Raw genomic sequence first — 16,227 nt, 5'->3', positions numbered from 1 at the left:
TTTAAAGGTGAGGAAAGTGTGGGGAGGGGAGGACAACAACACAGTGCCAGGGATGAACTTGGTTTTGAATTATGGCTATGTGGCTGATCCCTTCCCTAACTGTTATGTGGGATCTGGTGGCACTGGGAAGCATGTCTGTGGAGAGGTAAAGACTGGAGGCTGGGAGGCCAGTCAGAGCTGTCCCAGCAGTGCAGGGTGTGGTGTTAAATGCCCACCAGGGATCATTAACTCAAACACTTAGAGTATACACGGCTCATGTAAGTGAATACACGTAGGCAGAAATATATGACTCAGTATTAAAGACAAACTAGGGAGTGATGGGGACTGTGGTGAACTGGATGCACATGCTCCTTTCCAGAGGGACAGCTGTGACTCAGCTCTGGCTGACCGTGCCAGGTGCAAAACCAAGATTAGTGTTACCGGTTCTTGTGATGTTTTGATGGAAGCCAGAAATCTGAACTTAAATGTGAAGTATCCTGATTTTAAAGGTTGGCCACATGTATAATTTTTAAAAATGTTTATTTAGGCCATACCATGAGGATCAAGCAAAACATGTCTGTAGGCTGTCAGCCTATAGGCCACACAAGCCTGGGTGGTGGCAGAGAGACTGCCCAGGTACTGCTACAGCTGTGGACATGCAGTTTTACCAGGCATGTTTTTGGTCAAAGGGCTAAATGCAGACTCCAGAGCATTTTCTATCAACATGAGACCATTCATTAGGTTTACTCATGGCTTTAGACTTTGCCAGCCCGGAGGTACATCTGTGTTTACTTTGATATCAATACCTGCCTTACTCCATATTTCATTTTTCTTTCTTTTTCATTGGCAAATTCTTTTTTTTAAATTGAAGTATAGTTGATTTAGAGTGTTGTGTTAGTTTCAGGTGTACAGCAAGTGATTCATTTATATATATATATATATACACACACACACACACACACACACACACACACACACACATATATGTGTACATTCCTTTTCAGATTCTCTTCCATTATAGATTATTACAAGATATTCAATATAGTTCCCTGTGCTATATGGTAGGACCTTATTGTTTATCTGTTTTCAATATAATGGTGTGTATCTGTTAATCCCAAGCTCCTAATTTATTCCTCCCCTGCCTTTCCCCTTTGGTAACCATAAGTTTGTTCTCCATGTCTGTGAGTCTGTTTCTGTTTTATAAATAAGTTCATTTGTATCATTTTTTTTAGATTCCACATATAAGTGATAGCATATGATATTTGTCTTTTTCTGTCTGACTTACTTCCCTTAGTATGATCATCTCTAGGTGCATCCATGTTGCTGCAAATGGCATTATTTCATTCTTTTTTATGGCTAAGTAGTATTCCATTGTGTATATATACCACATCTTCTTTATCCATTCATCTGCTGATGGACACATAGGTTGTTTCCATATCTTGGCTATTTGTAAATAATGCTGCTATGAACATTAGGGTGCATGTATCTTTTAGAATTATAGGTTTCATCTTTTCTGGATATATGCCCAGGAAAGGGATTGCTGGATCATATGGTGACTCTATTTTTAGCTTTCTGAGGAATCTCCATACTGTTTTCCATAGTGGCTGCACCAATTTACATTCCCAACAGTGTAGGAGGGTTCCCTTTTCTCCACACCCTCTACAACATAATCAGATTTGTAGACATATTGATGATGGCCATTCTGACCAGTGTGAAGTGATACCTCGTTGTGGTTTTGATTTGCATTTCTCTAATGATTAGTGATGTTATGACTTGCTCCATATTTCTACTTGTCTCCTACAGTCTCTCCCCAAGGGTGGCTGTTAGCCCATGTATGCTCTGAGTAAGACAGTTTGAGAAAAGCATTGTAGCGTAGTGGTTCATAGTTTGGTTTGCTTCTTTGATCTTCCATTTTCCACCTTTGTCAGAGGATGTGTTGTTTACTCTCTTTGTACCAGTTACTTATCTATAAAATAGGAATACTCTGACCTACCTCCAAGGATGGTTGTGAATATTATAAAAGATAAATATTGAGGGCTTTGAAAAATATCTGACATATAGTAAGTGCTCTATAAATGTTAGCTATTATCATTTATATTTCTTCCTTCTTGGCTCTTCTATTTGAGGCATCTATCTTCTGTTTCTGATGCATTGGCCCCCTGGGAGAATTCACTTGGTGTTGCCCAGAACCCTCAGTATGCCAAGGCTGCATTTATTAATTCATTCAAAATATCCATCAGGACCTGCAGGTGCAATTCTGTTCCAGGCATTGGAGAGTTATCAGTGGTGCACACAATGGAAGGAGCTTGCATTTTAGAGCACAAGACTGACAATAATTGTGAAAACAAAGAAATGAGTGAAACTATTTCCAAGTGCTTATTGCTCTGAAGAAAAAGAAAACGGTGATGTGATAGAGAATGAACAGGTGGCTACTTTATTTTTTATTTTTTAATTTTAAAATTTAAAAAATATTTATTTATTTATTTTTGGCTGCGTTGGGTCTTTGTTGCTGCACGCAGGCTTTCTCTAGTTGTGGTGAGCGGGGGCTACTCTTACTTGCGGAGCATGGGCTCTAGGCGAGCGGGCTTCAGTAGCTGTGGCACACGGGCTCAGTAGTTGTGGCACATGGGCTTAGTTGCTCTGTGGCACATGGGATCTTCCTGGACCAGGGATCAAACCCATGTCCCCTGAATTGGCAGGCATATTCTTAACCACTGCGCCACCAGGGAAGTCCCAACAGGTGGCTACTTTAGATTGAGTGCTCAAGAAAGGCCACTCTGAGGAGTATCATTTGACATGAGGTTTGAATGACAAGAAAATATCTTTTCATTTAAAAATCTAGAGGAAGAGTGTTTCAGGCTAGTGAAATAGCAAGTACAAAGGCCCTGAGGCAGGATTGAGCTTGGTTTGTCCAGGCAACAGGCAATAGGTCAGAGTGGCTCAGAGATTAAGGGGATAGGAGGAAAGGAGATGAGGTCACTGAGCTAGCCAGGAACCATACCACACAGGCTTGGTAGACCAAGGCAAAGATTTTGGTTAAAATATATTTTAAGTCCTAGGTGGAGGGTTTGAAGCACAGGACTGACAAGACTTTATTTATATTTCAGATGACTCACTCTTGCTGCAACATGGAAGGATGGATTGGAGGGGAAGCAGAAAGGCCATCAGCCCCACTGTGAACTACTGTGGAATAGGCAGGGGAGGTAAGGGAGAATGGCTCTTTCCTAAGCTGTTTTTTCTTGTTCATTCATTCATTCATTCATCATTCAGTGGCTCTTTCTTGAGTGTCTGTTATGTGTCAGCAATGTGTTAGGCCCTGGGACTACACTGATATATGATATTGTCATGAACTTTGCTACCATTGAACTTTCAATCAAATGTGCCTCTTGGTTTCCTGGGTCCTCACACAGTGCTGTCTGTACACATGATGTTTAGTGAACATTAATCCTAGAGTGGTTCATATCAACCACATGCATCTTCATGTGGGGTCACCACTGGGGCGAGTAACCACGTAGGAGTCTTTCCTTTGTAGGCACCCGCAACATCCTACCTCTCTTGGCAAAACACAAGGGATGCAAATGGGGGCATGCAAAACGGATAAGGCAGGAGAAGGAGGCCTCTGAGCTTATGTGCCAGAAGCCTAGAACCTCCTGGAAGCCTGAATGCATTTGTGAGCATCAGGTTACTCGGGCCTCTACCTCCAGGGAACATGGAGGGAATTACAGATCATAAAGGTGACTTTTCTTTCTGGTCTGTTTTCAGTAAGGTCATTTTTTTTTTTTTTTTAGAGTTTTTTTTTAAGGTAGTGAAACAACATTGCCTAGTATGGAGAGCGCTTTTTCAGATTTAATTCACAACCACAGGCTCTCGTGTGAAATTCAGGGTGTAACCACATTTCTCAAATGGTAAAGAAAATGGGCAATCAGCTTTTTTCAAATGAAACCAAGCACCTAATAACTGTCTTTCACTATCTGATAGGCCTGTGAAACAAACTCCCAAGAAGGTCTGCTGGGTGGGCTAAACTCCTCGATATCTTCTTTACAGAATAGAAATGTCAGTTACAATTTTTCATGGACAGAGGGAGGTTCAAGTTCAAGGAAGCAACAGGGAGTGGAACAATGATTTAGTAGGTTCTAAGTGTCTTTGGAATGAACACAAAGAGGAAAATACTAGGAAAAGGACAGGTGAAAAATCAGTTTAAGCCAGTCCTAGAATTTTTTTCACGGCAATGGAATCCTTATTTCAGAATATTCTTCAGAGACCCAACATGAAAAAGAGAAAAAATAGGATCTGTTTTGAAAGTGGGAGAGTAAGTAGGGCTCAACCTGTTGCCATCCACCACACACCTCTCCATCCCTGGCAAGTCTTAGAGCCTCAGACCTTCAAGGAACCCAGCTGGAACCTTATTGATTTAAACCACGATATAGAACAAAGACTGTGTTAACTTAAATTTTATTTAGAGTATACTGTATGCTAGGCAAGTTGCTTACAAAACAGTTTACATAACACAGTGTTACCCTTGACCCCATGAAATGAGTATTGTTACACCTGTTGTCAAGATGAGGAAACTGAGGTGGGATCCCAGTTCCCTGAACAGGGATCTAACCCATGTCCTCTGTGGTGGGACCGTGGAGTCTTAACCACTGGACTGCCAGGGAAGTCCCCAGAGCTTCTGCTTTTAACTAGTAAGTTCTCCTAGCTCTCTCTCTTCGACAGATTTCTTCAGTTCTCATCAGGAGCACAAGCATTTCCAGGAATGTTTACAGAAAGGAGACAGGGAGGAGGAGGAGGAGGAAGAAAGAGTAATGTGGAGGGAGGCAGAGGCGGAGGGAGAGCAGGACTTAGACAAAGAGGAAATTAGTGTAAAATGATAAAACCCAGGGAGCCAGCTGCTAAGCATTGAAACTCCATGGAAAATCCAAAGAAAGATAATACCATGAGGAGAGAGAGAAAGAGGAGGTGGGGTTCAGCTGTAAGGTCACTGCTTACTAGTGACCAAAATGCCAAGATTTCAGCCAGGGCTGGACCCCCCTGGTTTCTATTGTGATCTGATTGACTTAGTCATTGAAAGTCAAGTTAAGGGTGTCATTGAAAGTCGGGTTAAGGGTCATGAACAAACAGATCAGGAGACTGGCCCAGGGCACAGGAGTCCCACCAGTGGACCAGCTAATTGGAGCTGGGCAGTCCTTTTGGGCACCCAGCTCATGAGGCCAGACAGTACCCAGCCCCTTGGTGGTGGCTTTCCATGATGTCAAAGGATCATTTTGCCCCTGTTGACTGAAGTTTTAGCTAGGTTGCTGAGATGACTGGCTGGGGCTCCGTGGGCTGACAGTGAGCTGACCCAGGGGACAACCCAAAAGACAAGAATCTGACTGGGGGAGGCATTGTTCTTCAAAAGAATAAAGCAGGGAAAAGAAACTAGTGAGAAACCTCTTAGCTTGTTTGTTGTTCCTGGTCTCTGCCATTGGCTGGTTCACTCGTGTGGAATCAGTGGCCAAAAGCAGTAGTATTGACACCATGCAACACCCAGGTCATGGGTAGCATTGGCGGCATAGCTCCTACTGCTGTTAGGAGTTGGCTGGGTAACTGGGTGACCGTTGTAGTGGAAGTGCCTGCCTTGAGTGATGAAGGGCAGATCACTTCCTGATTCTCCGCCTCCGTTCACCCTTCTGAAGCACCATGATCACATGTGCTCCTTACCTACTTCTTTAGGTAAGGGGTGTAGAGTCACAAGGCAAGAATGTTGGAAAGCATCTTGAGTCTTCTGGGAAGAAAAGGAAAGAAATATTCAGTGAGGACATACTGTATCCCAGGCAATTCACATGCCTTCTCTGATCAGATTTTTTTAAGGATGGGCAGTATTAACTCCATTTTATAAGAGATGTTCAGAGGTTTCTAAGATTTGGAGAGATTGTATTGTCTGTCTAATTCTTCCACTCCTTTTTCCATCCCCTTCTCCTTTAGGTGCCTGTATACTTATAGATGCTTAGCCCTACCCAAAGGGCACCAGGATAGGTACCAAAAGGCTGGACGCTAGCCCTGGCAGGGCCACTCCATGGGCCAAGCAGATAACATGGCTATGGGTGGCAGTCAGGAAAAGGATAACAGGGAGAGGAGAGTGATAAATGAAAAGTGCATATAAAGGCATTCAGGTGTGAGGAAAACACACCATTACACCGGTGATCAGGATAAATAAAGCCAGAGTTTTTCAGTTTACAGCATCCTGATTAGATCATCTCTTAGGTCCTTTTGAGTTCCAATGTTTAATTTTTTTTGCCCCCCATCAAGACTAGCGTATCCTTTTTCTATTCTCTTCGGGCTCTGCTTTCTGTTGGTAGAAGTGGGTGGTGGTAATGAGCTAATCAGATAAGCTAATCACTATTGTGGGCAAATTAGCTAATGGGCAACTCTTCCCATGACTTAATGCCATAATTGGATTAAAGCACTTCCCTTCTGATCTTGACCTGGGGGACTGACAAATGGTGGGAATTCACACCTCTATACCCAGAATCCCTGCAACTACACCCTGGGAACAGCACCCAGCACAGGGCTGGACAGGAACTGACATGTGACCCAGCTTTGTTTCCCTGCAATTATGGCAACAATAAAATGGCCAGAGCCTAATGATTGGACAAAAAACTCTGGTTTCCATATTATGTGGTGGCCTCATAGGGGGTGGGAGGTGGCAGGGGTGGGGGAACCATGACAATTTTAAAGTCATTTTTCCCCAGTTTTATTGAGAACTAATTAGCATACATCACTGTGTAAGTTTAAGGTGCACAGCATGATGGTTCGATTTACATAGATTGTGAAATGATTACCACAATAGGTTCAGCTAACATCTATCTTCTCATACAGATACAATAAAAAGAAAAGAGTAAAGGAAAAAAATTTCTCCTTGTGATGAGAACTCTTAGGATTTACTCACTCAACAACTTTTTTATGCTGTATACACTTGAGTGTAGAAAACATTGTAATAAATATAGAATGAGGGGGCTTCCCTGGTGGTGCAGTGGTTGAGAATCCGCCTGCCAATGCAGGGGACACGGGTTCGATCCCTGGTCTGGGAAGATCCCACATACCGCGGAGCAACTGGGCCCGTGAGCCACAATCACTGAGCCTGCGCGTCTGGACACCATGCTCCGCAACAAGAGAGGCCGCAATAGTGAGAGGCTCGCGCACCGCAATAAAGAGTGGCCCCCGCTTGCCACAACTAGAGAAAGCCCTCGCACAGAAACGAAGACCCAGCACAGCCATAAACAAACAAACAAATAAATAATTATAAATATATATATATATATAGAATGAAGGATCTGGAAGGAATTTTCCATAATTGTGGAAGCTGAGGCCCCAGAAAACTGAATACACGCACTATCTTGGGTTTGTATAATGTTTTACTGTTTACAAAAGGGCTTTCCTGTTCATCATGATATTTGATCCTCTTACCAACTCCCCATATGGAAACAGAGGTAGGCAGTATTATTTCCACTGTACAGATGAGGAAACTGAGATTCCCAGAGGTTGACTTTCCCAACAGCCAGTGCACTCATTGTCTTATGGGCATTGGCATGGCAAGCCTTATACCTCATTGGCACCAACAGTCTTGTGGTTGGATTTCAGGTGTGGTGAGGAGAGGGTGGCAATGTACGATAATTCCTCAAATTGCAGTACTTGGAGAGGCTGGCTATTTTGCACAAGCTGACAGCCAGCTCTGGTTCAGGTACTCTCCTGACTTCACTTACCAGGTTTAAATTGGCTCCTGGCCCTGGGTTTCCCAGGCATGGAAATGGCACCATCACTGCTTGCAGCAGAGGAGCAAGTGGAGCGCCTGGCACTCAGACGGCATTGCCCTCCCACACCTGAGCAGGCTGGAGGCTGGGTTGGTTCTCCCCAGTGTCTGCGCTTCACGTGCTGGAGCCAACTTCTCTTCACACTTTCCTTCGCCCTTCCCTTAATTCTGTGCCATGGAATCAGCAATGTCTGTTTCCTAACTTCATCTCTTTTGCCTGCAAGGAGGCTGAGTAAAATGGCAAGAAAGTCAGAGTCGGTCGAGGTCAATACGGTGACCCAGGTGCTGTGCTCCTGACATCGGTACAGAGGCAAGCGGTACTTTGAGTTCACTGTTGAGGACCACACAGCTCAGTGGGATGGTTGGTCAGCCACATAGCAAAGTAAGTGAGTTAGGAATTGCATTTGGCTTCAAGTCACAGAGAATCAAAGCAACGGGGTTTAAACAAGTCTTTTTTTTCTTCCACATTCCATGAAGTTTGGAGCTGGATGGCCCAAGGCTGGTCTGGTTGCTCTGTCAACATGGTGTCACCATGATCCCAGGTTCCTTCTTTTCTTCTGATCCTTTTTTTTTTTTCCCATAGGATTGCTTCATGGTCAAAAGATGGCTGTTGGAGATCCAGTCTTCGTGTCTCAAACAGGAAGAAGGAGAAAGGGCCAAATGTAAATGGTACATAATAGCAGAGTATACCCTCTTTGAATGATTTCCTGGAAGCCCCGCACCAAGGTGTTGACTTACGTTTTCTCAGCTGCCCTATCTGCAGAGGTGTCTGGGAGAGGTTTTGTTTATCTTATTTTTTTTTCTTAAATTGGACACATTGTTATCTCTGACAATGCAGTCTTTGATATTACAAAAGAGGAGGAGAAAGGGTGTTGGGTAGATCACTAGCAGCCTCAGCTAATCTGGGCAATTTCAGTGCATGGTGGTGTATTCCATGCATTCTGCTCAATGTGTGGTTTAGCTAAATAATGAAAACACTCTAGGCCTCAGTTTTCTCACCTTTGAAATGGACATAATAACACCTACCTTGTAGTGACTAAATTTTATAGGACTTATGAAAGTTCAATGAGAAGGTGTACGTCAATGTCTTAGAGCTATGGAGGTATACTGTCAGTGCCCAATAAGTGTTAGTTGTGATGGTGAACACAGGAGATGGTGATGATGCAGATCCTGAACGCAGTCTGCTTGGGTTGTATCCCACCTGCAGCACTTTGCTCAGCCGTGGGTGCGTTCCTATGATTCAGTTTCTTCAGTGTTAAAATAGTAGGATGAGAGAATCTGCCTCTTTAAAATGCTCTCATATTGTGATGATCCGTGTAACGAGCTTAACAGAGTGTGTGGTGTATTCCAGGTACTCAAAGAATGCTGCTCATTAAGATTGGAAGCACGGAGAAGGGGAGTGTAAGGCTCAGTGAGGTGCAGTCGGAGGAGGCTTCCCGGGCGAGCGGTATCTGGGTTGTATTCAGGCCAAGGGGGGAGCCGGTAAAGACGGTGGGGAGGGTGTCACAAGCAGAGCGAGCAGCACGCAGGTGTGAGAGCTCGTGGTGTGTGCTCCGAGTTCATGGTGAGAAACGTCTGGGGAGTCTGGGCCCCAAGGTCAAGGCAGGAAGCAGGACAGGCTGAGGTGGAGAGGAAGGCAGTGTTTGGGACTTGGACGGCTTGTGTGCCATGATGAGGAGCCCACAGCCCTTCTGCCCCGTCTCCTGGGGATGGTTTCTGAGGGTGCATACGATCACATTCACAGACAGGGAATTAGCTGATCTGAACAGTGCATGGATTATTGGCATCTGTCAGCTGCTACCTGTTAACCAAAGGCCCAAGGCTCAAACTCTGCTAGGCTTCTCTGGGAACAGGCCACTCTGGCAGAAAGGGAATGCTAATAGCTGGAGGCTGATCTTATGACTGGAAGAAAGGAAGGCTGTCGTAGGTTTTCATAGGGATAGAAAAACAAGTTCACTCTAGGTTTCTACAGGGCTTTATTCCCCATTAGCAGATAAGAACAGATGTGTTTATCAGACTCCCCTAGACATTAAGGTGTTAAGGCAGCTGAAGAGGTAAATTCTGCGGTGAGAGGAGGAGGAGGTGCTGGGGAGACAGGGGTACATTATAGTTAAGGGACAATAGGGGCAGCGAAGGGCCAGCTGGGGCCTCAGCAGGGAGGTTGTGTAGAAAGAGCACTTGACACAAGTTCAAAGTCTTGGGGCTACCTCTGACCCCAAGTTCCCAGACACGACGTACAGGGTTCTGTAAAACATGGATGATAGCACTTGCTCAACTGGCCTGGCCAGGCTGTTTGATCAAATGAGAAAATATACGTCTGCAAAGACACTTTGTGAGGGGCATCTAGAATAAAATCCAACCTCCGCCTCAATCTCCCAGGCCTTCTGACGGATTACAGAACACACCAACCTCTTTCCCACCTTTGTCCACATGTTCCTTTTTCCTCCTAGAACATTCTTCTGCCAGTTCTTTCTACAGTTCATCTCAGCTTATATGCCACTTCCTCAGAAAGGCCCTCCCTGCCCTATTGAAAGCACGCACTCCCCTCTGACCCTCTTCTGCCCAAGATAGCTTGTGGTTAAGGACTCAAGCTCTGAAGCAAGTCTCTGGGGTTCAAGTTCAGCTCTGACACATACCAGCTGTGTGACCTTGGCAGTCACCCAAACTCCTTGTGCTTCTATTTCCACATGTATAAGATGAAGATCATAATAATATTTCTCTCACAAAGTGGTATAGACAAAGATGACTTCAATAGGTGTCAGCTATTCTTACTGTTCACCAGACTGCTCTATTTCCTTTCTAGAACTAACCATGTCTGTAATTAATTTTTCTGTATATGTTTATTATCCAACACTCACCCTTTTCCATAATGGGCTCCCCATGAGGGCAGCGATCATGTCTTGCTGATCCATTCTTATATACCATGTGTATAGCACAGTATAGCCTGGAACCTAGAAGATGCTCAAGAAATAGTTGTTGGATGAGGAATGTACTGAATGAGCATTTCCCAGAACCAAGCCCTGGGGTGATCCAGGCAGTCCCGGGACCAGCCAAGGAAGTGGTCAGATGACCCTGCTTTGCATTTCATTCTCCCCTTGGTAGGGCTTTCACTTATGTAATGGAACAGCAGTGAAATCCCATGGTACCTAAGTGCTTCCCCTCCAGCCAGCCCAGTATACGACCACAAAAAGGGGGAAGAAAAAGTAAGAGAAAGAGAAGAGCTCCAAACCGCATGCTTCTTGGGACCGAAAAAGGAGCTCTGTTTTCTCCCAGAGTCATGTGAGGGCACAGTAGCAGGCGGGGGGCATGTTTTGCTGAGCTTCAGAGCAACCAAGCAGTGAAGCATCAAGGGCCCCAGCCTGAGTGTCAGCAGTTGAGGCTTTTTCCACCTCTGCACCTAACTTGCTGTGCAACCTTCATCAAGTCAGTTTCCCTCTCTGGGTCTCCTAAGTGTCCTCATCTACAAATTGAGGGGATTGGAATAAATGATTAAGGTAGATCCGTCATGCAGTCCTGGTTTTGCCTATAGATCTGGTATAATTATTAACAATAACCTCTTTCATTCTCTAAGTGACCTGTACTAGGTGATAAATTATAAAATCAGTTTGATTCAAATCACAGTTTCCATTTTTTGGATACGATAAACAATACTGCAATGAAGTTCCTTATACATTCCTTTATTCAACAAATATTTGATAAGCATCTGTTATATACCAGGTATGGTTCTATGCTCTGGGGATACTGGAGGAATAAGACAGATAAGATCTCTGTGTGGAAAATACATTCTTGTGAGGGAGATATATAATAAACAAGAAAACAACAACAACAAAATACATTTTAGATAGTTATGAAGAAAATAAAGGAGAACAGTGTGCTAGATAGTGATAGGAGGTGCTACTTTATAAAGTGTGGTGGGGGAAGGTCTCTTTGAAGAGGTCACGTTTGAGCTGAGACCTGAATGATAAGAAGGAGCCAGTTATGCAAAGTACCAGGGAGAATGTACAGCAAATGCAAAGACCCTGAGGTAGGAACAGCTCTTTGTGTTTGAAGAGTAGAAACAGACAGTACGAGTAAAGTATAGCAAGTGGTTGGAAATGAGGTTGGACATACAAGCAGGGGCCAGATCATACAGGGTCCAGGAGTTTGAGTTTTGTTCTTAGTGCAGAATATCTGGTTGTATTTTTTTTTTTTTGCGGTACACGGGCCTCTCACTGCTGTGGCCTCTCCCGTTGTGGAGCACAGGCTCCAGACGCGCAGGCTCAGCGGCCATGGCTCATGGGCCCAGCCACTCCGTGGCATGTGAGATCTTCCCAGACCGGGGCACGAACCCATGTCCCCTGCATCGGCAGGCGGACTCTCAACCACTGTGCCAACAGGGAAGCCCCAATCTGCTTGTATTTTAATCACTGGAAAATCATAGAATAAAACTAGCTCTATGTAGAATGGACTGTGAGCAAAAAATTTCACGTATCTGGTTAGCTACAGCACAGAAAGCCATAACTTCACCCTAGGGTGTGTTGCACCCTGGGAGAGAATGAACAGCAGAGTCAGAGAGATCTATGTTCAAATTCCAGCTCCATTGGTATATATCCAAAAGAAGTGAAAGTGGGGTCTCAAAGAGATATTTGTATGTCCATGTTCATAGCAACATTATTCACAATAACTATGAAATGGAAGCAACCCAAGTGTCCATTCATGGACGAGTGGATAAACAAAATGTAGTATATAAATACAATGGAATATTATTCAGACTTGAAAAAGGAAGGAAATTCTGATGCATGTTAAGGAAGGAAATTCTGACACATGTTACAATATGGATGACCCTTGTGGGTATTATGCTAAGTGCAATAAGCCAGATACAAAAAAAAATACTTTAAAGTTCCACTTACATGAGGTACCTAAAATAGTCAGATTCAGAGAGATGGAAAGTAGAACGGTGGTTGCCAAGGGCTAGGAAGAAGTGGGAATGGGGAGTTGTTTAATGGGCATGGAGTTTCAGTTTTGCAAGATGAAAAGAATTCTGGAGATTGGCTGCACAGTAATGTGCATGTACTTAATGCTACTGAACTGTATACTTAAAAATGGTAAAAGATACTAAATTTTATGTTATTTGTGTTTAACTATGATTAAAAATTTTTTTAAATTCCAACTCCATCACGTACAGGCAGTGTGATTTGGCCGTTAATCTCTCTGAGCCTCAGTTTTTGCATATGTAAAAGGGTGACAGTAATACCTCCTAGCTCTTGTGTAGAGAGGCTCATATGCTGTCTATTCCAATATTCCACTGCACAATTTGGAATCTCAGGCTTCCCAGCCTTCCCAGGCAGCTAAAAGACCCTTTCAGTGAATCTTTTTTTTTTTTTTTAACATCTTTATTGGAGTATAATTGCTTTACAATGGTGTGTTAGTTTCTGCTTTATTACAAAGTGAATCAGTTATACATATACATATGTTCCCTTATCTCTTCCCTCTTGCATCTCCCTCCCTCCCACCCTCCCTATCCCACCCCTGTAGGTGGTCACAAAGCACCGAGCTGATCTCCCTGTGCTATGCGGCTGCTTCCCACTAGCTATCTATTTTACGTTTGGTAGTGTATATATGTCCATGCCACTCTCTCACTTTGTCACAGCTTACCCCTCCCCCTCCCCATATCCTCAAGTCCATTCTCTAGTAGGTCTGTGTCTTTATTCCCGTCTTGCCCCTAAGTTCTTCATGACCTTTTTTTTTTCCCCTTTGATTCCATATATATGAGTTAGCATACGGTATTTGTTTTTCTCTTTCTGACTTACTTCACTCTGTATGACAGACTCTAGGTCCATCCACCATCTTGATTGAGTTGCCCTTGTACCTAATACACAGTAGATGCTCAATGAACATTTGTTGATTGACTTGCTGACTGGATCTGCTTATGTAGTAGACATGATCTAGAAGGAGCCATATGTGTAGGGAAATATGTACCTGGTACCTAGTTGGCATTCCATAAATATTTATGGAACAGGTGAATGAACAAAGTGGATGACACATCTGGCCACGAATTGTAAAATAATCTGCCTGTTCCAAAATATATGAGAGATTTTATTTTCTTATCTGGTACCATAATAGTTGCTTCAGAAAGCAAACTAACTGAAAGCTCTGCTGACTGTCTCATATTAACATCTGTATTAGTTTTCTATTGCTAGAAAATAACTTCCACAAACATAGTGGTTTAAACAACACCAATTTATTACCTTGCAGTTCTGTAGGTCAGACTTTTGACATGGGTCTCAGCAGGGTAAAATCAAGGTGTCAGTAGAGTTGTGTTCATTACTGGAGGTTCTAGGGGAAGGATGTGTTTCCTTGCACATTTGGATTGTTTGCAAAATTCAGTTCCTTGTGGTTGTAGGACTGAGATGCTGTTTCCTTGCTGGCTGTCATTGAGGACTATTCCCAGCTTCTAGAGCCACTCACATTCCTTGACTTGTGTCCACTTCCTCCATCTTGAAAGTCAGCAACTCTTCTTCTTCCCTCTCATCTTTCTGACCCAGCACAGAAAGGTTCTCCATCTTTAAGGAGCCAAGTAATTAATTAGGTTCACCTGGATAATCCAGGATACTCCTCCCATCTCAAGGTCCTTAACCTTAATCCCACTCATGAAATCCCCTGGAAAAATTGAAAGATTCTGGGGTTAAGTCATGAATATCTTTGGAGGGTTATTACTCTGTCTACCACTGCATCCAGTATCACTTTGGAAGGGCTGGCTTCTCAGAGCAGGTAATTTTCTCTCAGCAAAGAGCTATGGGAAATGAGGCCAGTGAAAGGGAATTTTGGATAAAGGGAAGAGAGATGAGGCATTGGCCATAAATGTGTTAGCAGGCCTGCGAGGGTTGCGACAGAAAGAGGTTCTTGGCTTTGTGGAATCCAGGTTGCTCAAAGAAGAAAGAAATACTTCACAAACGCCAGAAAGTTAAACTTTGTGTGTCTTAGTTTCCTTTCTGATTCTGATCTGTTCTGCCAAGGAGGAAGTAATCTTCACCTGCCATGAATAACCGTTAATACCTTGCCCCATGATTTTAATTTATTGATTGATGGGTTGTGATTGGTTCATTGCTACCAATAATTGAAGGATGTTTTCTTTGCTGGCTTGGTGAAGCTTCCAGGTGTTATCAGATCAGGCATGACTTTGGCTCACCCAGCTCATGGCATTGGCTCTGAATGCCGTCATTGGCTCCTATAGTGGGTTCAGCCACTAATCAAGGACCTGGTGGTGTGTGACACAGACCTTTACGTCATTTCTGGATCTTCCTCTCCACAGAGTGCAGTAAGTTATTTTGCTAAGATGCTGTTTCAAGTCGTTTTCTTTTTCTTTCTTTCTCTCTCTTTGCCATCCTCCTTTCTCCCTCCTTCCTCTACTCTTTTCTTTCTAGTTTTCTGTTGTTTTAGGATCAAAATAATGGAAAAGAACAGAAACCAATTCAACTCAGGAAATAATCCAAAGGTGTCAGAAGGACTGTGCTGGGGCTTCCCTGGTGGCACAGTGGTTAAGAATCCGCCTGCCAATGCAAAGGACACGGGTTCGAGCCCTGGTCCGGGAAGATCCCACATGCCACGGAGTAACTAAGCCCGCGTGCCACAACTACTGAGCCTGAGCTCTAGAGCCTGCAAGCCAAACCTACTGAGCCCATGTGCCACAACTACTGAAGCCTGCGTGCCTAGAGCCCTGCTCCGCAGCAACAGAAGCCACGACAGTGAGAAGCCTGCACACCGCAACGAAGAGTAGCCCCCGCTCACCGCAACTAGAGAAAGCCCGTGCACAGCAACGAAGACCCAACACAGCCAAAAATAAATACATAAACAAATTTATTAAAAAAAAGGAGTGTGCAAAGTTGTTGTGCAGTGGTTTGATATGATATCAAATCCACTTGCTTATGACAAAAATGAAATTGTTTTTAAGAGGGAAGTTGTTTTGATATAAGAATGAAGTTGTCTTTATAAGTAAAGTTGTTTTGATATGAAGAAGCTGCATCAGGATGACATCTCTCGACATCTGTGGCTGCCGATAAGCCCTCAGTAGCTCAGCTGCCCAGGGGCGCCGCTGGGGGCTTAGCAATAATATGAAGAAGCATCTATGGCCAGGGGACCTTTAGACTATAAATACCCAGAGTTTGTGAAGACAATCTGAGAGTTTAGGTCTGGGCAGGGTGACCCTTTGCTGACCTAAGCAGCTCTCTGAAGACCTTGGGGGCATTAGTTACTGTGTGGGTAACGGGGTAAGGGCAGTGGGGAAAACGGTGCAGCGCCTCTCTCAGGAGATCATCTTGCTTGTCAGCACCGGCGTCTTGGTTCCCTAGCAACGTGCTCCAGCAACAGGGAACTTGTGTTTTGCTGGTAGCTGGATGTCAGGCTCTCAGTTGGTTAAGCTGACTCTCCCAGGAACCAACTCATGTAGAAAGGCACACCTCAATTAAATTGGGACTTCATTC

The 16,227-nt window shown here is 43.9% G+C and overlaps 1 long non-coding RNA gene across 2 annotated transcripts in view; it reads left to right on the top strand.

Moving 5' to 3' along the window:
• Window positions 1-15,444, top strand: part of LOC308616608 — a 43,721-nt gene extending 28,277 nt beyond the window's left edge. Inside the window, exons 3-5 of one of the 2 annotated variants that reach the window (XR_014015729.1) lie at window positions 3,087-3,182; window positions 8,352-8,437; window positions 15,172-15,444. This is a non-coding gene — a long non-coding RNA (uncharacterized lncRNA). The remainder of the gene's footprint in view (window positions 1-3,086; window positions 3,183-8,351; window positions 8,438-15,171) is intronic. The other variant, XR_014015728.1, reaches the window with a different exon arrangement.
• Window positions 15,445-16,227: the final 783 nt, after the last annotated feature.

This window comes from Mesoplodon bidens, assembly GCF_964165515.1.
Source record: "Mesoplodon bidens genome assembly, chromosome: 4".
Lineage (NCBI taxonomy): Eukaryota > Metazoa > Chordata > Mammalia > Artiodactyla > Ziphiidae > Mesoplodon > Mesoplodon bidens.
The sequence above is the reverse complement of the archived record's forward strand: the minus strand, read 5'-3'. Positions and strand labels throughout refer to the sequence as shown.